A 15,534-nucleotide genomic window follows, 5' to 3' on the forward strand; every position below is an offset into this window, starting at 1 on the left:
GAGCTTTCCCTGAGAAGTTAGACCAAACCTCCCAAATGGCAAAAGAATTCTACTCAGCCAGAATACATAACTTTTGACCCAGAGCTCGGTTTCAACCACATACCCATCTTAGTTTTGTCCTGGGTCCTGGCTAAAGAACCACTCCATTCGCTGATCTGAGCGTTCCCTGAGGAGTTGGATCAAAGCTTAACTCCCAAATGGCAAAGGAACTCTATTCAGCCAGAAAACATAAGTTTTGACCCAGAGCTCGGTTCCGAACCACATTACATCTTAGTGGTGTCCTTGGTCGGGGAAGATAAAGAACCATTCCATTCGCTGATCTGAGCTTTCCGTGAGGACTTAGACCAAACTCAACTCCCAATTGACAAAGGAACTCAATTCAGCCAGAATACGTAACTTTTGACCCAGAGCTCGTTTCAACCACATACGCATGTTAGTAGACCAAAGCTTATCTGCTAGACCAAAGCTTATCTGCCAAATGGCAACGGAACTCTATTCAGACAGAAAACGTAAATTTTTGACCAAGAGCTCGGTTTCGAACAACATACACATATTCGTGGTGTCCTAAATCGGGGAAGCTAAAGAACCATTCCATTCGCTGATCTGAGCTTTCCCTTGAGGAGTTAGACCAAAGCTAATCTCCCAAATGGCAAAGGAACTCAATTCAGCCAGAAAACGTTACTTTTGACCCAGAGCTGTTTCGAACACGAAACACCTATTGGTTATGTCTCATCTCAGGAAAGCTAAAAAGCACTCCATTCGCTGATCTGACCAAAGCACATTTCCCAATTGGCAAAGGAACTCAATTCAGCCAGAAAAGGGAACTTTTGACCCAGAGCTCGGTTCGGAACCACATAAATTGTATCCCAGAATTGGCAAAAAAACTGAATTCAGCCAGAAAACCTAACTTTTGACCCAAGCTCATTTTCGAACACGAAACACATATTGGTTATGTCTCATGACAGGAAAGCTAAAAAACCACTCCATTCGCTGATCTGACCAAAGCACATTTCCCAATTGGCAAAGGAACTCAATTCAGCCAGAAAATGGAACTTTTGACCCAGAGCTCGGTTCGGAACCACATAAATTTTATCCCAGAATTGGCAAAAAAACTGAATTCAGCCAGAAAACCTAACTTTTGACCCAGAGCTCGGTTTGGAACCACATACCCATCTTAGTTTTCTCCTAAGTCCTGGCTAAAGAACCACTTCATTCGCTGATCTGAGCTTTCCCTGAGAAGTTAGACCAAACCTCCCAAATGGCAAAAGAATTCTACTCAGCCAGAATACATAACTTTTGACCCAGAGCTCGGTTTCAACCACATACCCATCTTAGTTTTGTCCTGGGTCCTGGCTAAAGAACCACTCCATTCGCTGATCTGAGCGTTCCCTGAGGAGTTGGATCAAAGCTTAACTCCCAAATGGCAAAGGAACTCTATTCAGCCAGAAAACATAAGTTTTGACCCAGAGCTCGGTTCCGAACCACATTACATCTTAGTGGTGTCCTGGGTCGGGGAAGCTAACAAACCACTCCATTCGCTGATCTGAACTTTCCCTGAGGAGTTAGATCAAAGCTCATCTCCCAATTGACAAAGGAACTCAATTCAGCGAGAAATCGTGACTTTTGACCCAGAGCTCAGTTTCGAACAACATACAAATATTAGTGGTGTCCAAAATCGGGGAAGCGAAAGAACCATTCCGTTCGCTGACCTGAAGAGTTAGACCAAAGCTTATCTCCCAAATGGCAAAGGAACTATATTCAGCCAGAAAACGTTACTTTTGACCCAGAGCTCAGTTTCGAACACGAAAGACATATTGGTTATGTCCCATGACAGGAAAGCTAAAAAACCACTCCATTCGCTAATCTGAGCAAAGCTTATCTCCCAATTGGCAAACAAACCCAATTAAGCCAGAAAAGGGAACTTTTGACCCAGAGCTCGTTTCAACCACATATATATCAGTGGTGTCCTGGGTCGGGGAAGATAAAGAACCATTCCATTCGCTGATCTGAGCTTTCCCTGAGGACTTAGACCAAACTCAACTCCCAATTGACAAAGGAACTCAATTCAGCCAGAAAACGTAATTATTGAACCAGAGCTCGTTTCAACCACATACCCATCTTAGTGGTGTCCTGGGTCGGGGAAGCTAAAAACCATTTGCTGATCTGAGCGTTCCCTGAGGAGTTGGATCAAAGCTTAACTCCCAAATGGCAAAGGAACTCTATTCAGCCAGAAAACGTAAGTTTTGACCCAGAGCTCCGTTCCGAACCACATTACATCTTAGTGGTGTCCAGGCTCGGGGAAGCTAAAGAACCATTCCATTCGCTTATCTGAGCCTTCCCTGAGGACTTAGACCAAAGCTCATCTCCCAGCCAGAAAACGTAACTTTTGACCCACAGCTCGGTATCGAACCACATAGACATCTTAGTTGGGTCCTGGGTCGGGGAAGCTAAAAAACCACTCAATTCGCTGATCTGAACTTTCCCTGAGGACTTAGACCAAACTCAACTCCCAATTGACAAAGGAACTCAATTCAGCCAGAAACCGTAATTATTGAACCAGAGCTCGTTTCAACCACATACCCATCTTAGTGGTGTTCTGGGTGGGGAAGCTAAAAAACCACTCGCTGATCTGAGCGTTCCCTGAGGAGTTGGATCAAAGCTTAACTCCCAAATGGCAAAGGAACTCTATTCAGCCAGAAAACGTAAGTTTTGACCCAGAGCTCGGTTCCGAACCACATTACATCTTAGTGGTGTCCTGGGTCGGGGAAGTTAAAGAACCATTCCATTCGCTTATCTGAGCCTTCCCTGAGGACTTAGACCAAAGCTCATCTCCCAGCCAGAAAACGTAACTTTTGACCCACAGCTCGGTATCGAACCACATAGACATCTTAGTTGGGTCCTGGGTCGGGGAAGCTAAAAAACCACTCAATTCGCTGATCTGAACTTTCCCTGAGGACTTAGACCAAACTCAACTCCCAATTGACAAAGGAACTCAATTCAGCCAGAAAACCTAACTTTTGACCCAGAGATCAGTTTCGAACACGAAACACACATTGGTTATGTCCCATGACAGGAAAGCTAAAAAACAACTCCATTCGAGAATCTGAACAAGATCTCCGTTCCGAACCACATTACATCAGTGGTGTCCAGGCTCGGGGAAGCTAAAGAACCATTCCATTCGCTGATCTGAGCTTTCCCTTGAGGAGTTAGACCAAAGCTCATCTCCCAGCCAGAAAACGTAACTTTTGACCCACAGCTCGGTATCGAACCACATAGACATCTTAGTTGGGTCCTGGGTCGGGGAAGCTAAAAAACCACTCAATTCGCTGATCTGAACTTTCCCCGAGGAGTTAGACTAAATCGCATCCCAGAATTGGCAAAAAACCCGAATTCAGCCAGAAAACCTAACTTTTGACCCAGAGCTCGTTTCAATCACATAAATTGTATCCCAGAATTGGCAAAAAAACTGAATTCAGCCAGAAAACCTAACTTTTGACCCAGAGCTCGGTTTGGAACCACATACCCATCTTAGTTTTCTCCTAAGTCCTGGCTAAAGAACCACTTCATTCGCTGATCTGAGCTTTCCCTGAGAAGTTAGACCAAACCTCCCAAATGGCAAAAGAATTCTACTCAGCCAGAATACATAACTTTTGACCCAGAGCTCGGTTTCAACCACATACCCATCTTAGTTTTGTCCTGGGTCCTGGCTAAAGAACCACTCCATTCGCTGATCTGAGCGTTCCCTGAGGAGTTGGATCAAAGCTTAACTCCCAAATGGCAAAGGAACTCTATTCAGCCAGAAAACATAAGTTTTGACCCAGAGCTCGGTTCCGAACCACATTACATCTTAGTGGTGTCCTGGGTCGGGGAAGCTAACAAACCACTCCATTCGCTGATCTGAACTTTCCCTGAGGAGTTAGATCAAAGCTCATCTCCCAATTGACAAAGGAACTCAATTCAGCGAGAAATCGTGACTTTTGACCCAGAGCTCAGTTTCGAACAACATACAAATATTAGTGGTGTCCAAAATCGGGGAAGCGAAAGAACCATTCCGTTCGCTGACCTGAAGAGTTAGACCAAAGCTTATCTCCCAAATGGCAAAGGAACTATATTCAGCCAGAAAACGTTACTTTTGACCCAGAGCTCAGTTTCGAACACGAAAGACATATTGGTTATGTCCCATGACAGGAAAGCTAAAAAACCACTCCATTCGCTAATCTGAGCAAAGCTTATCTCCCAATTGGCAAACAAACCCAATTAAGCCAGAAAAGGGAACTTATGACCCAGAGCTCGTTTCAACCACATATATATCAGTGGTGTCCTGGGTCGGGGAAGATAAAGAACCATTCCATTCGCTGATCTGAGCTTTCCCTGAGGACTTAGACCAAACTCAACTCCCAATTGACAAAGGAACTCAATTCAGCCAGAAAACGTAATTATTGAACCAGAGCTCGTTTCAACCACATACCCATCTTAGTGGTGTCCTGGGTCGGGGAAGCTAAAAAACCACTCGCTGATCTGAGCGTTCCCTGAGGAGTTGGATCAAAGCTTAACTCCCAAATGGCAAAGGAACTCTATTCAGCCAGAAAACGTAAGTTTTGACCCAGATCTCCGTTCCGAACCACATTACATCTTAGTGGTGTCCAGGCTCGGGGAAGCTAAAGAACCATTCCATTCGCTTATCTGAGCCTTCCCTGAGGACTTAGACCAAAGCTCATCTCCCAGCCAGAAAACATAACTTTTGACCCACAGCCCGGTATCGAACCACATAGACATCTTAGTTGGGTCCTGGGTCGGGGAAGCTAAAAAACCACTCAATTCGCTGATCTGAACTTTCCCTGAGGACTTAGACCAAACTCAACTCCCAATTGACAAAGGAACTCAATTCAGCCAGAAACCGTAATTATTGAACCAGAGCTCGTTTCAACCACATACCCATCTTAGTGGTGTTCTGGGTGGGGAAGCTAAAAAACCACTCGCTGATCTGAGCGTTCCCTGAGGAGTTGGATCAAAGCTTAACTCCCAAATGGCAAAGGAACTCTATTCAGCCAGAAAACGTAAGTTTTGACCCAGAGCTCGGTTCCGAACCACATTACATCTTAGTGGTGTCCTGGGTCGGGGAAGTTAAAGAACCATTCCATTCGCTTATCTGAGCCTTCCCTGAGGACTTAGACCAAAGCTCATCTCCCAGCCAGAAAACGTAACTTTTGACCCACAGCTCGGTATCGAACCACATAGACATCTTAGTTGGGTCCTGGGTCGGGGAAGCTAAAAAAACACTCAATTCGCTGATCTGAACTTTCCCTGAGGACTTAGACCAAACTCAACTCCCAATTGACAAAGGAACTCAATTCAGCCAGAAAACCTAACTTTTGACCCAGAGATCAGTTTCGAACACGAAACACACATTGGTTATGTCCCATGACAGGAAAGCTAAAAAACAACTCCATTCGAGAATCTGAACAAGATCTCCGTTCCGAACCACATTACATCAGTGGTGTCCAGGCTCGGGGAAGCTAAAGAACCATTCCATTCGCTGATCTGAGCTTTCCCTTGAGGAGTTAGACCAAAGCTCATCTCCCAGCCAGAAAACGTAACTTTTGACCCACAGCTCGGTATCGAACCACATAGACATCTTAGTTGGGTCCTGGGTCGGGGAAGCTAAAAAACCACTCAATTCGCTGATCTGAACTTTCCCCGAGGAGTTAGACTAAATCGCATCCCAGAATTGGCAAAAAACCCGAATTCAGCCAGAAAACCTAACTTTTGACCCGGAGCTCGTTTCAATCACATAAATTGTATCCCAGAATTGGCAAAAAAACTGAATTCAGCCAGAAAACCTAACTTTTGACCCAGAGCTCGGTTTGGAACCACATACCCATCTTAGTTTTCTCCTAAGTCCTGGCTAAAGAACCACTTCATTCGCTGATCTGAGCTTTCCCTGAGAAGTTAGACCAAACCTCCCAAATGGCAAAAGAATTCTACTCAGCCAGAATACATAACTTTTGACCCAGAGCTCGGTTTCAACCACATACCCATCTTAGTTTTGTCCTGGGTCCTGGCTAAAGAACCACTCCATTCGCTGATCTGAGCGTTCCCTGAGGAGTTGGATCAAAGCTTAACTCCCAAATGGCAAAGGAACTCTATTCAGCCAGAAAACATAAGTTTTGACCCAGAGCTCGGTTCCGAACCACATTACATCTTAGTGGTGTCCTGGGTCGGGGAAGCTAACAAACCACTCCATTCGCTGATCTGAACTTTCCCTGAGGAGTTAGATCAAAGCTCATCTCCCAATTGACAAAGGAACTCAATTCAGCGAGAAATCGTGACTTTTGACCCAGAGCTCAGTTTCGAACAACATACAAATATTAGTGGTGTCCAAAATCGGGGAAGCGAAAGAACCATTCCGTTCGCTGACCTGAAGAGTTAGACCAAAGCTTATCTCCCAAATGGCAAAGGAACTATATTCAGCCAGAAAACGTTACTTTTGACCCAGAGCTCAGTTTCGAACACGAAAGACATATTGGTTATGTCCCATGACAGGAAAGCTAAAAAACCACTCCATTCGCTAATCTGAGCAAAGCTTATCTCCCAATTGGCAAACAAACCCAATTAAGCCAGAAAAGGGAACTTTTGACCCAGAGCTCGTTTCAACCACATATATATCAGTGGTGTCCTGGGTCGGGGAAGATAAAGAACCATTCCATTCGCTGATCTGAGCTTTCCCTGAGGACTTAGACCAAACTCAACTCCCAATTGACAAAGGAACTCAATTCAGCCAGAAACCGTAATTATTGAACCAGAGCTCGTTTCAACCACATACCCATCTTAGTGGTGTTCTGGGTGGGGAAGCTAAAAAACCACTCGCTGATCTGAGCGTTCCCTGAGGAGTTGGATCAAAGCTTAACTCCCAAATGGCAAAGGAACTCTATTCAGCCAGAAAACGTAAGTTTTGACCCAGAGCTCGGTTCCGAACCACATTACATCTTAGTGGTGTCCTGGGTCGGGGAAGTTAAAGAACCATTCCATTCGCTTATCTGAGCCTTCCCTGAGGACTTAGACCAAAGCTCATCTCCCAGCCAGAAAACGTAACTTTTGACCCACAGCTCGGTATCGAACCACATAGACATCTTAGTTGGGTCCTGGGTCGGGGAAGCTAAAAAACCACTCAATTCGCTGATCTGAACTTTCCCTGAGGACTTAGACCAAACTCAACTCCCAATTGACAAAGGAACTCAATTCAGCCAGAAAACCTAACTTTTGACCCAGAGATCAGTTTCGAACACGAAACACACATTGGTTATGTCCCATGACAGGAAAGCTAAAAAACAACTCCATTCGAGAATCTGAACAAGATCTCCGTTCCGAACCACATTACATCAGTGGTGTCCAGGCTCGGGGAAGCTAAAGAACCATTCCATTCGCTGATCTGAGCTTTCCCTTGAGGAGTTAGACCAAAGCTCATCTCCCAGCCAGAAAACGTAACTTTTGACCCACAGCTCGGTATCGAACCACATAGACATCTTAGTTGGGTCCTGGGTCGGGGAAGCTAAAAAACCACTCAATTCGCTGATCTGAACTTTCCCCGAGGAGTTAGACTAAATCGCATCCCAGAATTGGCAAAAAACCCGAATTCAGCCAGAAAACCTAACTTTTGACCCAGAGCTCGTTTCAACCACATACCCATCTTAGTTTTGTCCTGGGTCCTGGCTAAAGAACCACTCCATTCGCTGATCTGAACTTTCCCTGAGGAGTTAAACGAAATCGTATCCCAGAATTGGCAAAAAACCCGAATTCAGCCAGAAAACCTACCTTTTGACCCAGAGCTCAGTACCGAACCACATACACATCTCAGTTTGGTCCTGGGTCGGGGAAGCTAAAAAACCACTCCATTCGCTGATCTGAACTTTCCCTGAGGAGTTAGATTAAAGCTCATCTCCCAATTGACAAAGGAACTCAATTCAGCGAGAAATCGTGACTTTTGACCCAGAGCTCAGTTTCGAACAACATACAAATATTAGTGGTGTCCAAAATCGGGGAAGCGAAAGAACCATTCCATTCGCTGACCTGAGGAGTTAGACCAAAGCTTATCTCCCAAATGGCAAAGGAACTATATTCAGCCAGAAAACGTTAATTTTGACCCAGCGCTCAGTTTCGAACACGAAACACATATTGGTTATGTCCCATGACAGGAAAGCTAAAAAACCACTCCATTCGCTAATCTGAGCAAAGCTTATCTCCCAATTGGCAAAAGAACTCTATTCAGCCAGAATACGTAACTTTTGACCCAGAGCTCGTTTCAACCACATACGCATGTTAGTGGTGTCCTGGGTCGGGGAAGCTAAAAAACCACTCCATTCGCTGATCTGAGCGTTCCCTGAGGAGTTGGATCAAAGCTTAACTCCCAAATGGCAAAGGAACTCTATTCAGCCAGAAAACGTAAGTTTTGACCCAGAGTTCGGTTCCGAACCACATTACATCTTAGTGGTGTCCTGGGTCGGGGTAGATAAAGAACCATTCCATTCGCTGATCTGAGCTTTCCCTGAGGACTTAGACCAAACTCAACTCCCAATTGACAAAGGAACTCAATTCAGCCAGAAAACGTAATTATTGAACCAGAGCTCGTTTCAACCACATACCCATCTTAGTGGTGTCCTGGGTCGGGGAAGCTAAAAAACCACTCGCTGATCTGAGCGTTCCCTGAGGAGTTGGATCAAAGCTTAACTCCCAAATGGCAAAGGAACTCTATTCAGCCAGAAAACGTAAGTTTTGACCCAGAGCTCGGTTCCGAACCACATTACATCTTAGTGGTGTCCTGGGTCGGGGAAGCTAAAGAACCATTCCATTCGCTTATCTGAGCCTTCCCTGAGGACTTAGACCAAAGCTCATCTCCCAGACAGAAAACGTAACTTTTGACCCACAGCTCGGTATCGAACCACATAGACATCTTAGTTGGGTCCTGGGTCGGGGAAGCTAAAAAACCACTCAATTCGCTGATCTGAACTTTCCCTGAGGACTTAGACCAAACTCAACTCCCAATTGACAAAGGAACTCAATTCAGCCAGAAAACGTAATTATTGAACCAGAGCTCGTTTCAACCACATACCCATCTCAGTCGTGTCCTGGGTCGGGGAAGGTAAAAAACCACTCCATTCGCTGATCTGAGCGTTCCCTGAGGAGTTGGATCAAAGCTTAACTCCCAAATGGCAAAGGAACTCTATTCAGCCAGAAAACGTAAGTTTTGACCCAGAGCTCGGTTCCGAACCACATTACATCTTAGTGGGGTCCTGGGTCGGGGAAGCTAAAGAACCATTCCATTCGCTTATCTGAGCCTTCCCTGAGGACTTAGACCAAAGCTCATCTCCCAATTGACACTCAATTCAGCCAGAAAACGGAACTTTTGACCCAGATTTCGGTTACGAACCACGTAAAAATCTTAGTTGTGTCCTGGGTCGTGGAAGATAAAATACCACTCCATTCGCTGATCTGAGCTTTCCCTGAGGAGTTAGACCAAAGCTTGCCTCCCAAATGGCAAAAGAACTCTTCAGCCAGAATACGTAACTTTTGACCCAGAGCTCGTTTCAACCACATACGCATGTTAGTGGTGTCCTGGGTCGGGGAAGCTAAAAAACCACTCCATCCGCTGATCTGAGCGTTCCCTGAGGAGTTGGATCAAAGCTTAACTCCCAAATGGCAAAGGAACTCTATTCAGCCAGAAAACATAAGTTTTGACCCAGAGCTCAGTTCCGAACCACATTACATCTTAGTGGTGTCCTGGGTCGGGGAAGATAAAGAACCATTCCATTCGCTGATCTGAGCTTTCCGTGAGGACTTAGACCAAACTCAACTCCCAATTGACAAAGGAACTCAATTCAGCCAGAATACGTAACTTTTGACCCAGAGCTCGTTTCAACCACATACGCATGTTAGTAGACCAAAGCTTATCTGCTAGACCAAAGCTTATCTGCCAAATGGCAAAGGAACTCTATTCAGACAGAAAACGTAAATTTTTGACCAAGAGCTCGGTTTCGAACAACATACACATATTAGTGGTGTCCTAAATCGGGGAAGCTATAGAACCATTCCATTCGCTGATCTGAGCTTTCCCTTGAGGAGTTAGACCAAAGCTAATCTCCCAAATGGCAAAGGAACTCAATTCAGCCAGAAAACGTTACTTTTGACCCAGAGCTGTTTCGAACACGAAACACCTATTGGTTATGTCTCATCTCAGGAAAGCTAAAAAACCACTCCATTCGCTGATCTGACCAAAGCACATTTCCCAATTGGCAAAGGAACTCAATTCAGCCAGAAAAGGGAACTTTTGACCCAGAGCTCATTTTCGAACACGAAACACATATTGGTTATGTCCCATGACAGGAAAGCTAAAAAACCACTCCATTCGCTAATCTGAGCAAAGCTTATCTCCCAATTGGCAAAGAAACCCAATTAAGCCAGAAAAGGGAACTTTTGACCCAGAGCTCGGTTCGGAACCACATAAATTGTATCCCAGAATTGGCAAAAAAACTGAATTCAGCCAGAAAACCTAACTTTTGACCCAAGCTCATTTTCGAACACGAAACACATATTGGTTATGTCTCATGACAGGAAAGCTAAAAAACCACTCCATTCGCTGATCTGACCAAAGCACATTTCCCAATTGGCAAAGGAACTCAATTCAGCCAGAAAATGGAACTTTTGACCCAGAGCTCGGTTCGGAACCACATAAATTGTATCCCAGAATTGGCAAAAAAACTGAATTCAGCCAGAAAACCTAACTTTTGACCCAGAGCTCGGTTTGGAACCACATACCCATCTTAGTTTTCTCCTAAGTCCTGGCTAAAGAACCACTTCATTCGCTGATCTGAGCTTTCCCTGAGAAGTTAGACCAAACCTCCCAAATGGCAAAAGAATTCTACTCAGCCAGAATACATAACTTTTGACCCAGAGCTCGGTTTCAACCACATACCCATCTTAGTTTTGTCCTGGGTCCTGGCTAAAGAACCACTCCATTCGCTGATCTGAGCGTTCCCTGAGGAGTTGGATCAAAGCTTAACTCCCAAATGGCAAAGGAACTCTATTCAGCCAGAAAACATAAGTTTTGACCCAGAGCTCGGTTCCGAACCACATTACATCTTAGTGGTGTCCTGGGTCGGGGAAGCTAACAAACCACTCCATTCGCTGATCTGAACTTTCCCTGAGGAGTTAGATCAAAGCTCATCTCCCAATTGACAAAGGAACTCAATTCAGCGAGAAATCGTGACTTTTGACCCAGAGCTCAGTTTCGAACAACATACAAATATTAGTGGTGTCCAAAATCGGGGAAGCGAAAGAACCATTCCGTTCGCTGACCTGAAGAGTTAGACCAAAGCTTATCTCCCAAATGGCAAAGGAACTATATTCAGCCAGAAAACGTTACTTTTGACCCAGAGCTCAGTTTCGAACACGAAAGACATATTGGTTATGTCCCATGACAGGAAAGCTAAAAAACCACTCCATTCGCTAATCTGAGCAAAGCTTATCTCCCAATTGGCAAACAAACCCAATTAAGCCAGAAAAGGGAACTTTTGACCCAGAGCTCGTTTCAACCACATATATATCAGTGGTGTCCTGGGTCGGGGAAGCTAAAAAACCACTCGCTGATCTGAGCGTTCCCTGAGGAGTTGGATCAAAGCTTAACTCCCAAATGGCAAAGGAACTCTATTCAGCCAGAAAACGTAAGTTTTGACCCAGATCTCCGTTCCGAACCACATTACATCTTAGTGGTGTCCAGGCTCGGGGAAACTAAAGAACCATTCCATTCGCTTATCTGAGCCTTCCCTGAGGACTTAGACCAAAGCTCATCTCCCAGCCAGAAAACGTAACTTTTGACCCACAGCTCGGTATCGAACCACATAGACATCTTAGTTGGGTCCTGGGTCGGGGAAGCTAAAAAACCACTCAATTCGCTGATCTGAACTTTCCCTGAGGACTTAGACCAAACTCAACTCCCAATTGACAAAGGAACTCAATTCAGCCAGAAACCGTAATTATTGAACCAGAGCTCGTTTCAACCACATACCCATCTTAGTGGTGTTCTGGGTGGGGAAGCTAAAAAACCACTCGCTGATCTGAGCGTTCCCTGAGGAGTTGGATCAAAGCTTAACTCCCAAATGGCAAAGGAACTCTATTCAGCCAGAAAACGTAAGTTTTGACCCAGAGCTCGGTTCCGAACCACATTACATCTTAGTGGTGTCCTGGGTCGGGGAAGCTAAAAAACCACTCAATTCGCTGATCTGAACTTTCCCTGAGGACTTAGACCAAACTCAACTCCCAATTGACAAAGGAACTCAATTCAGCCAGAAAACCTAACTTTTGACCCAGAGATCAGTTTCGAACACGAAACACACATTGGTTATGTCCCATGACAGGAAAGCTAAAAAACAACTCCATTCGAGAATCTGAACAAGATCTCCGTTCCGAACCACATTACATCAGTGGTGTCCAGGCTCGGGGAAGCTAAAGAACCATTCCATTCGCTGATCTGAGCTTTCCCTTGAGGAGTTAGACCAAAGCTCATCTCCCAGCCAGAAAACGTAACTTTTGACCCACAGCTCGGTATCGAACCACATAGACATCTTAGTTGGGTCCTGGGTCGGGGAAGCTAAAAAACCACTCAATTCGCTGATCTGAACTTTCCCCGAGGAGTTAGACTAAATCGCATCCCAGAATTGGCAAAAAACCCGAATTCAGCCAGAAAACCTAACTTTTGACCCAGAGCTCGTTTCAATCACATAAATTGTATCCCAGAATTGGCAAAAAAACTGAATTCAGCCAGAAAACCTAACTTTTGACCCAGAGCTCGGTTTGGAACCACATACCCATCTTAGTTTTCTCCTAAGTCCTGGCTAAAGAACCACTTCATTCGCTGATCTGAGCTTTCCCTGAGAAGTTAGACCAAACCTCCCAAATGGCAAAAGAATTCTACTCAGCCAGAATACATAACTTTTGACCCAGAGATCGGTTTCAACCACATACCCATCTTAGTTTTGTCCTGGGTCCTGGCTAAAGAACCACTCCATTCGCTGATCTGAGCGTTCCCTGAGGAGTTGGATCAAAGCTTAACTCCCAAATGGCAAAGGAACTCTATTCAGCCAGAAAACATAAGTTTTGACCCAGAGCTCGGTTCCGAACCACATTACATCTTAGTGGTGTCCTGGGTCGGGGAAGCTAACAAACCACTCCATTCGCTGATCTGAACTTTCCCTGAGGAGTTAGATCAAAGCTCATCTCCCAATTGACAAAGGAACTCAATTCAGCGAGAAATCGTGACTTTTGACCCAGAGCTCAGTTTCGAACAACATACAAATATTAGTGGTGTCCAAAATCGGGGAAGCGAAAGAACCATTCCGTTCGCTGACCTGAAGAGTTAGACCAAAGCTTATCTCCCAAATGGCAAAGGAACTATATTCAGCCAGAAAACGTTACTTTTGACCCAGAGCTCAGTTTCGAACACGAAAGACATATTGGTTATGTCCCATGACAGGAAAGCTAAAAAACCACTCCATTCGCTAATCTGAGCAAAGCTTATCTCCCAATTGGCAAACAAACCCAATTAAGCCAGAAAAGGGAACTTTTGACCCAGAGCTCGTTTCAACCACATATATATCAGTGGTGTCCTGGGTCGGGGAAGATAAAGAACCATTCCATTCGCTGATCTGAGCTTTCCCTGAGGACTTAGACCAAACTCAACTCCCAATTGACAAAGGAACTCAATTCAGCCAGAAAACGTAATTATTGAACCAGAGCTCGTTTCAACCACATACCCATCTTAGTGGTGTCCTGGGTCGGGGAAGCTAAAAAACCACTCGCTGATCTGAGCGTTCCCTGAGGAGTTGGATCAAAGCTTAACTCCCAAATGGCAAAGGAACTCTATTCAGCCAGAAAACGTAAGTTTTGACCCAGATCTCCGTTCCGAACCACATTACATCTTAGTGGTGTCCAGGCTCGGGGAAGCTAAAGAACCATTCCATTCGCTTATCTGAGCCTTCCCTGAGGACTTAGACCAAAGCTCATCTCCCAGCCAGAAAACGTAACTTTTGACCCACAGCTCGGTATCGAACCACATAGACATCTTAGTTGGGTCCTGGGTCGGGGAAGCTAAAAAACCACTCAATTCGCTGATCTGAACTTTCCCTGAGGACTTAGACCAAACTCAACTCCCAATTGACAAAGGAACTCAATTCAGCCAGAAACCGTAATTATTGAACCAGAGCTCGTTTCAACCACATACCCATCTTAGTGGTGTTCTGGGTGGGGAAGCTAAAAAACCACTCGCTGATCTGAGCGTTCCCTGAGGAGTTGGATCAAAGCTTAACTCCCAAATGGCAAAGGAACTCTATTCAGCCAGAAAACGTAAGTTTTGACCCAGAGCTCGGTTCCGAACCACATTACATCTTAGTGGTGTCCTGGGTCAGGGAAGTTAAAGAACCATTCCATTCGCTTATCTGAGCCTTCCCTGAGGACTTAGACCAAACTCAACTCCCAATTGACAAAGGAACTCAATTCAGCCAGAAAACCTAACTTTTGACCCAGAGATCAGTTTCGAACACGAAACACACATTGCTTATGTCCCATGACAGGAAAGCTAAAAAACAACTCCATTCGAGAATCTGAACAAGATCTCCGTTCCGAACCACATTACATCAGTGGTGTCCAGGCTCGGGGAAGCTAAAGAACCATTCCATTCGCTGATCTGAGCTTTCCCTTGAGGAGTTAGACCAAAGCTCATCTCCCAGCCAGAAAACGTAACTTTTGACCCACAGCTCGGTATCGAACCACATAGACATCTTAGTTGGGTCCTGGGTCGGGGAAGCTAAAAAACCACTCAATTCGCTGATCTGAACTTTCCCCGAGGAGTTAGACTAAATCGCATCCCAGAATTGGCAAAAAACCCGAATTCAGCCAGAAAACCTAACTTTTGACCCAGAGCTCGTTTCAACCACATACCCATCTTAGTTTTGTCCTGGGTCCTGGCTAAAGAACCACTCCATTCGCTGATCTGAACTTTCCCTGAGGAGTTAAACGAAATCGTATCCCAGAATTGGCAAAAAACCCGAATTCAGCCAGAAAACCTACCTTTTGACCCAGAGCTCAGTACCGAACCACATACACATCTCAGTTTGGTCCTGGGTCGGGGAAGCTAAAAAACCACTCCATTCGCTGATCTGAACTTTCCCTGAGGAGTTAGATTAAAGCTCATCTCCCAATTGACAAAGGAACTCAATTCAGCGAGAAATCGTGACTTTTGACCCAGAGCTCAGTTTCGAACAACATACAAATATTAGTGGTGTCCAAAATCGGGGAAGCGAAAGAACCATTCCATTCGCTGACCTGAGGAGTTAGACCAAAGCTTATCTCCCAAATGGCAAAGGAACTATATTCAGCCAGAAAACGTTACTTTTGACCCAGCGCTCAGTTTCGAACACGAAACACATATTGGTTATGTCCCATGACAGGAAAGCTAAAAAACCACTCCATTCGCTAATCTGAGCAAAG

Source organism: Natrix helvetica (assembly GCF_964273705.1).
Source record: "Natrix helvetica genome assembly, chromosome: 9".
NCBI classification, from domain to species: domain Eukaryota; kingdom Metazoa; phylum Chordata; class Lepidosauria; order Squamata; family Natricidae; genus Natrix; species Natrix helvetica.